At 37.1% G+C, this 14,451-nt stretch overlaps 1 long non-coding RNA gene across 1 annotated transcript; it reads right to left on the bottom strand.

The window, feature by feature from the left end:
* Positions 1 to 454: 454 nt before the first annotated feature.
* On the bottom strand, positions 455 to 12,763 carry LOC110364916 (uncharacterized). The gene is made up of 6 exons (XR_002424020.2): positions 9,589 to 12,763; positions 7,637 to 9,255; positions 6,957 to 7,159; positions 4,058 to 4,311; positions 2,557 to 2,670; positions 455 to 1,425 (listed from the first exon to the last, which is right to left on the bottom strand). It is a non-coding gene; the product is annotated as an uncharacterized LOC110364916 (long non-coding RNA).
* Positions 12,764 to 14,451: the final 1,688 nt, after the last annotated feature.

Below are 14,451 nucleotides of genomic sequence, written 5' to 3'. Positions count from 1 at the left end.
CTGAACTGCCCATCTCAAAAATGCACCCCATTAACATTGCAGTAGCATGAACTTTCGCTAATCCAAATGGTAAAATAGTCCCAGTGTGTTTGGATTAGAAAGAATCTACCCTGAAATGCTTTGTATAAAATGATCATGAAGATTGCAGCCCAATCCCCAGAAGACAAATGTTGATATCATAAAAATCACCACGCTCAGTAACTGGCACCAGTGCTGACAGACTTGGCAGAAAGGCCAAAGATTCAATTGACCTAAAGACTAAACAATGCAGGTTTTTTCCAGTGGAAATGCTCCCTTTAGATCAGAGCTGAGATACAATTAGCATGGCAATGGTTCTCTGTGAAACAAAGCTATTTCTCATAAAAATATCCTTAAAAAAAAAAAAAAAAAAGAAAAGCAGCAAAAATTGGCTTACGACATGAATATGAATAAAAAAAAGTCAGGTGCTTTTCCATGAGGTAAAGTATAGCTTTATTCATCACATTAATTATTCAAAGAAATATACATACACAAAGACATACATGCACATGCCTAAATACTAACTGACTGAAAACTTGCAAAGATCATTCTAGACCCAAATTATAACTGTATATCTGATTTTTATTTCAATACAAACAAAGCATCTGATATTAGAAAATGTGCCTGGTAAAGAGGATATTGACAGGATGTTAGTGTATGCAACACAAATTCAGTTCTCAGCCATACCACATACTACTCTGGAGAAACCCCACAAATGTCAATGAAATGTTATTGGATTTGTAATGGAGTGAGAACAGAGTATTTCCCAGCATATCTCCTTTTTTATATATTTTATTTTAAGCAAAACATACAGAAGATATCTTCCTTTGCTCCCCTGTTATCAATCAATGACCATTGCTCTGTTAATGTATTACAATAAAATATCTCAACAGTGCATTGAGCTGGTTGACTGTAATATATCAGCAGATCAATGTGTTGCAAAAAGAAAATGGTCAAATGCAAGACAACTTTCTCCAATTAGATAATTTTCAAATATTTCACACACTGAATTCATTGTGGCTTAGAAGAAGCAGTCAACAGTGTTAACTGACTGACTGAAGATCTCACAGGGCTTTTCAAAGTGTTACCATCATCCTTCTTGTTCCTCCATTCTTAAAACCAAAGATAAATTGTACATTAATAATTTAAGGATGCTTGTCTCCAGATCTGGATACTGCAGTTTGTTCTCATCTCTGATGTTAAGAAACACCTCCACACTGAAAAAACAAGAGAGAAAGTAGCAGCACAGAGAAATGGGCACCTCAGTCCATCTTCTGAGACCCTGTTTGCAAGCCTTCACAGTGCCATTTTATAAGCAGTTCTGGAAGCTCCTAGCACCCATTGCATATGTCTTGAAAGCAGAAGTAATTCTTCAAAAGATGGTGTTTATAGCACTGTGGTGAGAGCCTGAAAATTCAATGAAAAGTTAGTATTACATACACTCAAGAAAAAGTAAACAAAATTCAAATGGACTTTGGCAGTCTTCTCTGTTGCTGTGTGTTTTTAATGACTATGAATACACAGTTATCCCTATGAGGCCATCAGAAATTCTGCTTATGCCAGAAAACTAACACAAGAAACTACAACTCTTTTCTATTGTATTTTTTTTTTTTAACACTGAATAATGTTGGGGCTGCAGAACTAAAATTTTTGGGCTACTTTCAGGGTTAATTCATTTCCAGAAAAATCTTGTGTCATCGCTGCAGTATCACCCTGATTGGAGCCATGTCACTAGAGCACCATTTTTTTCTGAATACGTTTTTCTTTTTCTAAGTACTATTTCAGGTCTTTAATCATACTTATACATGAAACCAATGGTATTTAGAGAGCAGACATGTACGTATTTCTTTGTATGCAAGCAGACATCTGAACATGCAAAGCAAGAAGCTGTGCTCCTAGATGTGTGATTTCTTCCTCCCAAACAAATTTATGCCCTTCTTGTAGGTGAAATTGTTCACATGAAGAAAATAACTGTTCGAATTTAAAAGCCAGAGCTAAAAGCTTTGCTCTGCATGCAGTTCTTCCGCTGCAAAGAATTTTTTATTCATACATCCCTCTTTTTCGTTGACACCATATATTTCTGTGATGGTGTAAAATCAAACATTGACAAATCTAAATCAATAAACATCTTCATTGGTTGGGGTGGCATCAGCACTTAGGAGTGCTGCCTACAGAGAAGCTCTGGGTTTCAAAGATCAGATTATATATTTCAAGTTATTGACATTTCTGATTTGTTCTGGTCTGAGAATACAATAAAGAAAACCTCTCTGTTTTTTCCTCCTCATTGAGAAAGGAAGATAATAAATAAATAATTTAAAAAAAAAGAAAAAAGTAATATAAACAGTTACTTAGTTCAATGCAGTCTTCACAAGTAATACACATTCTTAGAATAAGAACTCCACCTAACAGAAGTATGAAGTGAAGACTTCTTTGCAGATCCAGCTCAGTGTCAAAGAACTAACAAAAGTAAGTGGAGAGGTGGGCTTTGCTGTCTGATATGACTCACCAGATGGAGCTATTCCAGACAGCTGTATTTACCTGGCAGTAAATGCAGAGTGCCTGAAGAAATGCTTCTTGTCAGATATAGCACCTTCTTTTAAGCAATTTGAATCTATCACCAATAAAGTTTGTTCTCCATATCCAAACGTGCCCCTGAAGCACACAAACAAACAATAATCCCTAGTGCCAAAGTATTACAGACTTCATTTAATTACTCAAAGCTCAACAGAGATATTTTACTCTAGGGGTTTTTTTCCTTTTTTTTTTTTTTTTCTTCTTCTAATGGTTACATATGCAACAACAACAACACTCAAGCAATGGATGTATAGAAAATTATCATTCTCTGTAACACAGTATTCCTGTTTCTCCTCAAGACTGGAAAGCTTTTACTTTCCCACAACCAAAAGAAGTATATAAAACAAAAATAAATTCCTATTACCCAAACAGGTAACATACCAGGAAATATCAAAGGCCTGAGATTATATAAATGAGCACAGGTATACTATAAGGTCAGAAAAATTGGAAGTAAAAATTGTCCATGTACTGTTAAATGAGTTTCTCCCAATTGTTATATGCATTAATATTATCACTAACTACTAACAGTAGAATTTATTAATTGAATACTAATAATTTGCATTTTTCAATGCTAAGTAATCTCAAAGGACTTTCCAAATAATTAATTCATCCTTACATCATAATTGTAAGTAGAAAGTACACACTGTCTTTCCATTCTACGTGGAAGAAAGAAGTAGAAATGAAGTTCACATAGAAAGTTAATGTCAGAGTAGGAAGAAGCATCTAATTCTCAAATTCTGCTTACTGAAACTCAAACTACAGGCTGTATTGGATTAGTGTGATGCAAAATATGGTGACAGTCTTAGAATTACATGTGTTGGATCTGGTATGATCCAGAAGAAGAGCATGAAAGGAATTTATAACACACTGCTTGTCATACAGTGCAGCGTACCTCACAAGAGTGCTAAGAAAAAAACACCCTTCTGTGTTTCACAAATAGTATATGATCCATGAATGACTCCCGAAGGCTTCAAACTTTTGGACTACCAGCAGATTACTGAGTTGCCTCAAGCAAGCAAGTTTAGCTTGTTAACATAAGGTAACAAAACATAAGGTCCCAAGTGAACGCTTACCTCTCATGGACAGCAAATGAAACATTAACCATGACAGTTCTGGACTTATAAAGCATGAGCTCTTAACTCCAATTCTCCCCTAATTTTTAAACAGAGATATTGAATATATAGAATTTTAGGGTTTTTAGGGTTTTTTTGTGTGTGTGTGTTTGTTTTGTTTTGTTTTGTTTTGTTTTGTTTTTTTAATAAAAGGCAAAATGATACCTGCAAAAGGATGGGGGGTATCTTACAAAGGAATCTTTTATCTTTACAAGGTAAGGGTCACATAGCTTTCTATTATTTGAGGGGCATGAGGGATGAGACAAGTCACCTAGACCAGAAGCTGTGTAAAGCACACAATGAACAATGCAAGACATGGAGTGAGTGTGATAGGATCTGTCCCCCCAGCTCACCGGGGCACTGTGCACTTCCACAGAGATCCGAAACCTGTCATCACAAGGGGAAACATTTCTGTGTCACAAGGACATTCATCAACACCACGAAGGCACAATGACATGTGACTTTGTTCCAAAAACATGAAGACTTTTCCTGTGATGTTTCCATTCAAGGTAGCGATTTGTTGATGTTTGAGCGTGCCCTACTGGGCAAGATACAAGAACTGGCAGCTCTGAAGAACGTGTCTACTTCACCTTACAGTCACTTCTACCTGCAGAATTAAAACCAAAAAAACAACAAAAAGAAAAACCCCGAACAATTACATTTTTTCATTATTACAATATGGCTAAGCCAAATTATACTCTATTTAGCCAATGTGCTCTACCATTTCTGATGGCTACTCCAGCATGACTGAGAGTAAGAATCATGTTATTATTGTAGCCTTTGACAGAAAATGTTGTTAAAGTGATGGTGTCTTCAGAGTCTTTCATGGAATCTGTAAACACGTTTAACATTTATTTGAATGGAAAATATGGCTTGTCAATCTATATTGACTCAGTGAAAAGAAAAGCCCAATATATTAAGCTTAGATCCTTCAGGCATTTATTTTCTCTAATGATTAACTTTACAAGATAATTTCATCCTTTCACAAATCAATCACATTAATCATAAAAGTTAAAATAAATGTTTACAGTGCATTTATCTTCTGGTTTAACTCTTTTGGACAGTGCTTAACTGAGCAGAATACAGTATGGGGAAAATACAGCATGGGTACCGTTACTAGATTAAGACCACGAAGTTACTAATACAGAAAAAGTTACTGAGTCTTTAATTCAAGTTCTTCAGGGGACTGAAGCCCATCCCACTGAATAAGATAGGTAGCTTTTCTGAAATAGAGTCGTTAGTAACAAGCATGCTATAATTAAGAGTCACGGAGGTAAAAGCATGGCCTATAGTCTATACGGTTTATGACATACACAAGGATATTATTGGTCATTCAGAGCATCCCCTTATGGACCATGTGTAAAATGGGCCAGGAAAAAACAAGATAAACTCTGTTTGTGGAGAATTTAGTACTCAGAGATAGTAATTTAACACTGTTTCTGTGTGACTGTGCTTTTTCTGTGCTAAATCCTCCTTTATGGAGTTCAGTCTGTATGTGGACATAGAAGGTGCTCACCCCAAATCTGCATGTTATTGTGGTTTGGACTTTAATCCCTAAGATAAAGGATGAAAGCCCAATGAGTATAACACTACTCTGGCTTAGTAGTTAATTTCCATAAAGCACATATTAGTACACTATGACTGTTAGTGGATAAATTTTCAAATAAAAGAGAAAAAATAAACAAGAAACAATGCCCTGTGATGTGTATGACTTTCCATATGAAAAGAGTCATGAATAAGAAACAAGAAAGCCAAAATGAATAGTTCATAAAATCCAACGGTTTTAAAAAGTTAAAAAAATCCATTAAAATGTGCATTACTCCATTACTGTGAACTTGGTAGTCAGGTTTTGATACTAACTACTTGCTATTATACCTAAATATGAAGTAAAAAAAAAAAAAATAAAAAATATTGCTTGTTGACACCAAAACACATCTGTGGGACAAAGACAGGTTTAATAAGCTTCTGCCAAAAATGAGTCAGAAATGCAGGACTGTAAGGGGATTTAGGTTTTGAAATCTTCCTGTGAGTTGCTTTCTAACTGGATATTGCTTGGTTTACTGCCAGCAATCCTCTCTGACTCCTCAATAACCTAGGCAGCTCCTAAAGTCAAAGGTCTCAAGCCTTCAGTCTCCAGCTCAGCCACACTGAATAGATAACAGTTATTTTGTTTTGGCCAGTTTGAATGTAAAAGAAAAATATCAGAGTGTAAAGCCTTGCAGAAGCAGAGTTTCTATTTTCCACTCAGCTCTAGAGGTAGGAATAGCAGCCTTTAGGAAGCCTTATAAACAGCCACGTTTGATGTGAGATTTCCAGCTGCATGAATTGATCAAGGGGACTGAGAGGGACCAGCATGTGGCCTCTGCCTGCTGTGGCTTCTGTCCTGTGTGGGGTGATGTTCAGCTCCACTCTCTCATTCAGTGCTGTAACTCTACATACCCTAGTTACAGTTTCCATTTCATGGAAAGCCCTTATAAGGCTTTGACACTGAAAGGGGGCTTGGATGTACCTTTCTTAGAATATTTGAAGTTTATTCTCAGGAGAAATTAATGCTACTGGTAAAAAAATCACTGGCTGTACTATATTTACATGCATTATTTGTCCAGCACTTGTGTGTTGCCAACAATTCCTTAAAAATATCATGACACATTTGAAAAGGTGAAGGGCTACTTTTGCTAAGTAGTAGCTGTTTGTTAATTACGTCTGAGTTGCTTGTTGCCAAACAAAGTCCAAAAATAAAGCAAACCTGCTCCAAATGGCATTCCCTAAGCCACACTCTCACATGGGTCATACTAGCACTTCACCCAGTTCTCCTGCTGCTGCACTGATACAGAGCCACACTCTGGGCTAAGTACAGGGTGTTTCAAAAACGCGGACCAGATTTGAAATTACTTTATCTCTGCAGCTACCAACTGTCAACTATTGTCTTGATGCTGTCCATACAGCAGGTGGAGGGAACACAGAGCATTTATAAAAAGTTTACTAAAACTTGAAAACTTGTTAAACCATTTGTAATTTTTTTGTGTAATTGTAACAGATTGGGTTCATGTTTTTGAAACACCCTGTATGTCTCTGAATGTCTTCTCGATGATGGCAGTGGTTTAAGGGAAGACTGAAACTGAAAACCACTTTGCACTCCGTTTTATTTGCAAATGAACAAAACCCAACACAGTAGTTGAAAAAACAAAAAAAACACAACAACAACAAAATAACAATACAACTGAAAAGAAAACCACAAAAAACCTTACTCACAGGGGCAGAACCAGCTCAATGCTAGTCAGACAGCTGGGGAAGGGGCTGCCCAGATGCAGCAGTTTTGTTCCCACAGTGGCTGGGCTGTTCCTCCAAGATAGTGAGGTAAATCTTCAAAGGAGCATCTAGTCATGTCAGTCCTCCTGTAAAGAGCTTGATACTGCCAACATTCCCTTACTTCAGCAAATAACAGGAATCTATATCTTTCAAATAGATAGTGAGATAAGACATACTTTTTTAATCCCCACTGTAGGAAGACTTTAATCAATAAAACCTCAAGTTTTGATCTACAGCTAGACAGCCTGTACATCAGAGTACATATTGCCTGCAAAAAACAAGCCACGATTAGGCTGTTTGAGAGTCAGTCTTATTGTTAAAGTTACCAAAATTTTAAGACTGCTTTAATTATATATTTAATACTCTGTAACAACCTGTACTCAAGGCTCAATAGCAATTTCCCAAATATTTCTGAACAAAAAAAACTAATGGTGAGGGTTTTTGTTTGTTTACCATATGGTAACATTTTAACTCAGATTTTTCTTAGGAGGTAACTTGCATGGATAGTCATGAGAAGCATGCTGGTACCCAGTCAGCTAGCATTAATTCTAATTTCAGTAACCAATACATATAAAATTTTTCATATCTATTCTCTAGTTCTTTACCAAGAAGCACATACTCACCACACCTCAGATGCAGTGTGAATGAAGGTTAAAAAATAAATTCACCAGATTTTGAATCCCAGAGGAAACTCCTGGGGCTGGATGTTCTTGATAGGCAGGAAGAACTTAGCGTAATAAGATACAATTGCTGAAATATGAAGGTGCACCAATTCAGCTCAGAAATAAAGTGTCCGTGCATAACAATAAGGTATGGAACAGTAAGACTGTTGCCAATTCTTGTATCACCCTTAGTCTCCAGAGTTCTAGTAAAAGTCTGTAGCCCATAGTATCATTACTGTGATTGCAGAATGTCAAGTGGGGCTTGATGGCTTGTGATATACAAGGCAGTAGATGGTCATCAAATTACCTAATGTGAGTTTTCAAAGAGCCTGTGAAACCTAACACATAGATCTACAAAATAATTAGCTATGTTTCCATAACATCAGCCTTCTGCCACACAGAAATGCTAACACTGAGAAAGCTGAAAAAAATTCTACTTCATGTTCTATGTGTCCAAATATATACACTCACATCAGGAAAGTGGTCCCAGAGCTTGCACATTTTAATTGTGCATAACATTATTAAAGCAATTTTCTTCAAATTTGTCTTCATATGTAGGTCTCAGCATGCCTTGCAAAACAAAGGAAACTTGAAGAAAGTGTTCTCAATAGCTAAGGCTGCATATTTAAATTCAGCATGCAAATCCAGGAAGGCAAACTAAGAATAGGCAGCCAATATGGTCAAAAACTCCCAAGAATTTATGAATAGAAACATGTTTTCTGGCTTTAATTATTTTGGATGCTACGAGGCTGAATATATATAGATAATTTATATTGTAAATACCACTTGAGATTAGAGAAATTTAATTTAATTTTGTAAAAACAGTAGTAAAGAGTTCTCACTTGATCTATTTTGTGTAAGATTTCTTCCTTCCCTCCCCAGCCACATGAACAAAGGCTTGGCCAGCTGCACATGTACAGGCCACACCTGAACAAGGTCCTTGAGACACTGTGGAGTAAATCCAGAACCTTTAACTCTGGATCTTTGCCACTCCAGCTAAAAAGAACCCTTCTAATATCCATACCTATCAGTAGAATTAAAGCTTATATTATGGTTTTTAAGGTTTCCAGCTACTGGAGAAGAGTGTGATTAGTAATGCTTGAGTGGGAATATTTTTATTTGAAAGAGGGCAGTATTCTTGCTTCACAGGTGATGCAGCATGGAAGATGGAAGGGGGACATATCTGTCTAGTTGTTTTGTTCCTAAACTTGCCTAGTGCATATGTATTTATCTATTAAAATGCAGACATTTCCAGGATTAATCATAGTAACCTATAGCACACAGCAACATTATAGACAAGGTTAAAACAGGAAGTGAAGAACAGCTTTTCCAGTTAATGCCAGATAGGGAAATTCATTAGATAGGATGCAATTACTTAAGCTGGAATTTGTCCAAAAGCTGGCATTCAGCCATGACACTAGTTTAGCATTAAAATGCTAAATAAAATGAAATAAAACCATTAATTAAAAAATATTTATGGTATCCAATCCAGAGAAGAATTCCTCATTTCTTAATCACATTAGCTTGTTATCCAGTCAATGTAGAGCATCTGTGATATCCAAAATGTGTTTTTCTGGGACCTGAAGGTAGAGAAAAGGGAAAAAAATATTATTAACTTTTCTCAGGGGTGCATTTATTTATTATAATCTCCTAGTTAAATATACCACACTGAAGATCTTTATTATTTATCTGGAAAAATTACCTAGCTTTGACAAAATTTCAGCTGAATTTATAAATGATTAAATGAAAGTTGGAATAAAAATATGATGTTGGCCATTTAAACACAAAAAAAATAATGCAAATGGACACCGATGGTTCATACAAACCTCACGCGCAGACAAATGTACATGAGAAATGTAAAACATGCACAAATTTGAATGATCTACTTGTACATCATATGCAAATGGTATTACCCTTAGTAGTCCTGAAAATCATCATCATCACTTCTAAGATTTCCCATGGATTTTCCCAGTTCTTCTTAGGAAGACTCCCATTAAAATCCTAGTGAATATCTGCACTCCAAAGTACACTAAAAAAATAAATCTAGTTAATCTGAGTGCTGCAGAGCTAATGAAGACTGTTTCCCAAATCCCCACTCAATATATCCAAGTCCTCCTCTATGCTACTTACAACCTCCCTCCACTCTTGCATTCTTGTTCAAAATGAGGACACAGTGCAGCCACCTCCCTCAAGGATTTCCTGATTACTGAAGAGGTAGCACAAGAGGTATATTTATGCTGCTTGGCCAACCGGCACATGCCTGCTTCCAGAAAGGAAATAACATAAGCTCACAACACGGTCTTCCTTGCAGCAGGAACACTGATTTGCATCACCTTCTCCTCTTGCTGGTAGCCAGTTTCCGCAAAATTGGTAGAACTCCCACAGTAAACTTTGGCTGGAATTAATTAAAAGATTCCAAAGTTATTTGGAGTAGGCTGCCAGACATACAGCATGACAGCATGACCCATGTTTCCTTAAGAAAGAGTGCTAAAAAAGGAAACTAGCAGTAATTATTATTTCCATAAACCATGAGGCCTGAGTTCTTGACTAAGGCAAATAAACACTACCATGATAGTTATAATAAACAGAAAATTTGCCTAACAGAAGGAATGATGAAATTATAACAAAGCTTGCATTAATTAACAACAGAACTCACTATTCACAGGGGAAGTTGCCATAAGTATACAGACCTGAAGCCAAATTTTCAGTAGAGCTGAGCTCCCATTTGCTGAGGATGCTAAGACAAGACAGACATTTTCAGAAATACCAAAAAGTCAGCAATCCCTATTTAAGTATCAGCAGAAATACTGAGAGCTTAAAAAAAATTAGAATAGTCTACCACTGTTCATTGCAGCTGGGAGCAAGGATGTCCCAGCAGGAGCTCTGGTCCTTTTAACTTGGTGGGGGGGGGGCAATGACCTCAAATTGCCTTTGCCAAGTCTGACTATCTGAAATGCAGATAAAAGCTGTAGTAATAAACCCAACATTACCGAATAATTAATTCAGAGTAGAAACAAACAAACAAAAAAATATGGTTGGGCATCATACTAGTATGGGAAATTTGTCTTTTAAAGCATTTTGTGATTCTTAAGACACTGCCTCACTTGTCTCTTTCTTAAAAGACACTTAAACATCAGTGAGATTTAGTGAGATTTAATGTGATATATAGAAGGGATCTACATTCTGACAAAGAAAACCCTTAGAAGACCAGTCAGGAGTAGAAAAACACTTAAAAAGTAATGATTACATGACAAAAACAACAATACCAGTAGAGTTCACTGAAGATAAATTTTTGCTTAGTAGTTTTCAGGAATTTCTTGAGAAAACCCTACCATAATTCTGGGGAAAAAAAAAAAAAAAGTAAAACCAAAAACCCCAAACAACCCAAAATGTGTTTTCAAGCTTCAGATAAGATAACATTTTCTCCTCAGTTACCAAGCTGTCCTCTTATATGAAAATATAACCTCAAAACTCCAGAAAATACGCCTGAAAAGCAACCTTTAGAATGAATTACAATTGCCTTTGCAATTGTCCAGGTGTTCCACAGAGCATCCTGTGAGTTGATATTGCCAGATCCATCTAGAAGGCCTTCATTTTACTGCACACTTGAAATTACACAGGTCAGCAATGCTCTCAGGAACAAATTGTAAAACGTACCCATCAAGTGCTGCTTAATATACATTTGTGTGCTAAGTGGTTATGCTTCACCTCCTTATTTATGGCTCTGCACTTATTTTTCTTTTAAATAGGAAAACAAATGAATAGATTTTCCAGTCTGTCACACCACCTTGCTGTAGAAGTAGTCAACCTATTATGCAAAGTTAATCATTAGCTTCAAAATGTATTTTGAAGGCATAGAGGGCCTTTATAATATTTGTTGCACATCTCTGCAAACTTATTCTACCAGAGATATGGATGTGCATAAGCTGCTGGTAAAGAGACCTAAAACACCCTAAAACAATGTCACACAAGAGCAAAGAATAAATTTTATGGTTTTAAGATAGAATAAGTTTAACTGGACACATTTCTTCTACAAAACAGGTTTCTAACCCATCGATCTTAGGTTCAGGAGGCCTGCAAATATGCATCACAACATAAAATGCAGGGAGAAACCAAGCTAGAGAGTGGTCCTGGCACAGATCACAGTCAGGTCCTTTGCTAAGGATCCATCGTGCAATGAATTATTACTTTGGGTCCATAAATGCTTTCCAAAAGCACTGGGCATTCTGCCATTAATTAGATATATATCCAGTTATACTGAATGCAGTCAGACCTTTCTCCCAAAAAAATCCAGATTATTCCAGTAAATCAACATGTCTCTAACCCTCCCACCCTTTGCTGCCTTCATTTTATTCTCCTTCTCAAAGGAGTGAATTTCAAAGCTCCAGAGTCCACAGCAAAATCCTACCTCTGTCAGAGCCCTACTCTGCCAGACTGAATGGAATACTCCTGGTTGGAATACCACAAGTATATAACCCTAAAAACAGTCCCCGTTCTCAAGTTAGATTGTATTTAGGACATTTAGTTTTTTAAAGGTTAGCATGCATTTCTGAAATTTGATGCAGAACTTTAGTGGTAACTGATGCAGGTTAGAAAGCATAAGTCCCAAAGTGGGCTTGTTCTGGAGAAGCAGAGATCTCAGCATGGCTCAAATCGCTACTGGCAAGTCACTTTGATGGTTGTTGAGCCACGTGCAGAGGAGTCAGAGAGTCCCCTCCACCCCCACAGCACTCTGGAGCCACACACCCTCTGAGCACATGAAAACCCTGCCCAAACATGCTCCTGACACTGGGGGATGAACTTACTTACAGCCAGCCCACACCTCTTCACCTGCAATGAGACACAAAATGTGAGCTTATTCCCAGCTTCAAAAAACACACCGGGTCTCGGGTGCCTCTACATGGTGTGTCACTGTGCAGTAATCAGGAAGAGGGGTTTGTACCTTCTCAACAAGCATATCTGGAAAAGGCCTACCTTGTCACAGCTGCCATTTAATTATCCAAACAGAGCGGCTGGTCTAACTACATGCTGAAATTAGGAGCTTCTTCACTCCTGTGACAAGAATGACTGTTGATAACATCTCTTTCTTTCTTTCTGTTCATCTGCCACATCTTCACTACGTGTAAATGGAGCCATAATTATATTATATTAGTCATTATTAGGAAGAGATCAACAATCAAAGTCACCAGCCTTGTTTTATATTCAGGCATAAAAGCTGTACCAAAGTCAAAAGTCCAGGACAACTGAAGCAAACAGAACCTTGGAGATGACTTGGCAAAACCATCTCTATTAGTTTAATCAAAAAGTGAAGATTAAACACTACCTGTGGCAAGACAGATCGTTAAAGACAAACGATGATCTCTCAAGAAAAGGATAGTTGTAAAGTTGAAGGTTGTAAAGCTGACGGCTTGCTAACCTCCTTAATGATAACCTTGTCCAATAATAGATTTGATTTCTTCTTCACAACTTTTGACAATCATGAGAGAATGAGGTTTAAAACAGAGGTGGTAGGTCATCACTTTTCTACCACCACTAGTGCCTTAACAAGCCACATAGGCCAGAAGTAGTGCAGTACCATCAAATGTTTTATAATGAAAATCTATTTTATTTCAGGCCAAAGTAAATGGAGGGTTTCATTGTACAATCTAAAGGGAGTATTGTTTAGTGGTTCAAAGGAAAGTGGGAAAGAAAAGAGCAGAGAGAGAACCCTAGGCACATGGGCAGCAAAAGAGAGTTGGTTACTTGGTCTCTTTGAGAAAAGATTCAGGAGAGTCTCAAAGAAGATTGTGAGAAAGGACAAGGAGATTGAATACTCCTCGTCAGGATAAGAAGGAAAAATGAAGAGTAGTGCAAGCTTCATTTTAAACCTTGTCATGACATTCTACCAGAGGGGCTCAAAACCAACACTTTTTTATGTTTTTGTGAACATTTTGAACAATGAGATGGAGATTAGTCTCATCAGACTGACTAGAGCAGTAGTAAACCACATCTGTTTTCTCTGAGAAAGCTTCTATCCCAAACTTCATAGTGACATATGGAGCAAACACAGAAAAATTGCACTGATATATTTTAATGGAATTTTCTCTCAATGTGAATATTAATATTAGCTTAATCACTTTAAAGCATAGTCACCCTCAGTTAGGACATACTATGACTGTATGGCACACAACACATGGAAAAAAAAAATGTTTTACAGAACATTTCCAATTGAGTGTGTTGTTTAGGCCAGTCTTGTCTAAACCAATATCTCCAGTGGATCAAATTACCTGCATGACGGGTGATTAAAAATTTAGCTTTACATAAAATACATCATCTCAGATAGGACAGTGACACTTCTTATCAGGCAATGTTCTTAAGGCATAAGGGTTGGTAAAAGAAAGGGAGGGAACATGCAAAGCTTGAGTCAGTAAGAGCTCCTGGCCACGCAGCGCTGGGGTTTGCCATGGAGCTCTCTCCTGCCCCACATCAAATATGTCATCAGTCTCTGAACTAGCAACTGTCCGTCCTGTCTGGCCTCCAAGCTTTTTCTTTCCTACCCTGAAGTGATTTCAAGAGGCCGTGGCTGTGTGAGAGGTACCATCCCTTAGATGAGCTAGAAACATATGGCACTGACCACATGTGGTCATTAAAAAGTCCCACGCCAATTTTTGCAAGGCTAACAATATTAGCCCCAGTATCCTGGCCAAATTCCAATATAGGTAATTATATTCTGGGTAATGACACATGGGCTAGTTTTATAAGGTTTAATATACATTGTGGAAAGTGGCTTGCACCTA

The sequence above is a fragment of the Columba livia genome, chromosome 1 (genome assembly GCF_036013475.1).
Source record: "Columba livia isolate bColLiv1 breed racing homer chromosome 1, bColLiv1.pat.W.v2, whole genome shotgun sequence".
Lineage (NCBI taxonomy): Eukaryota > Metazoa > Chordata > Aves > Columbiformes > Columbidae > Columba > Columba livia.
Note: the sequence above shows the minus strand (reverse complement) of the source record. Positions and strands in the feature narration are given on the sequence as shown.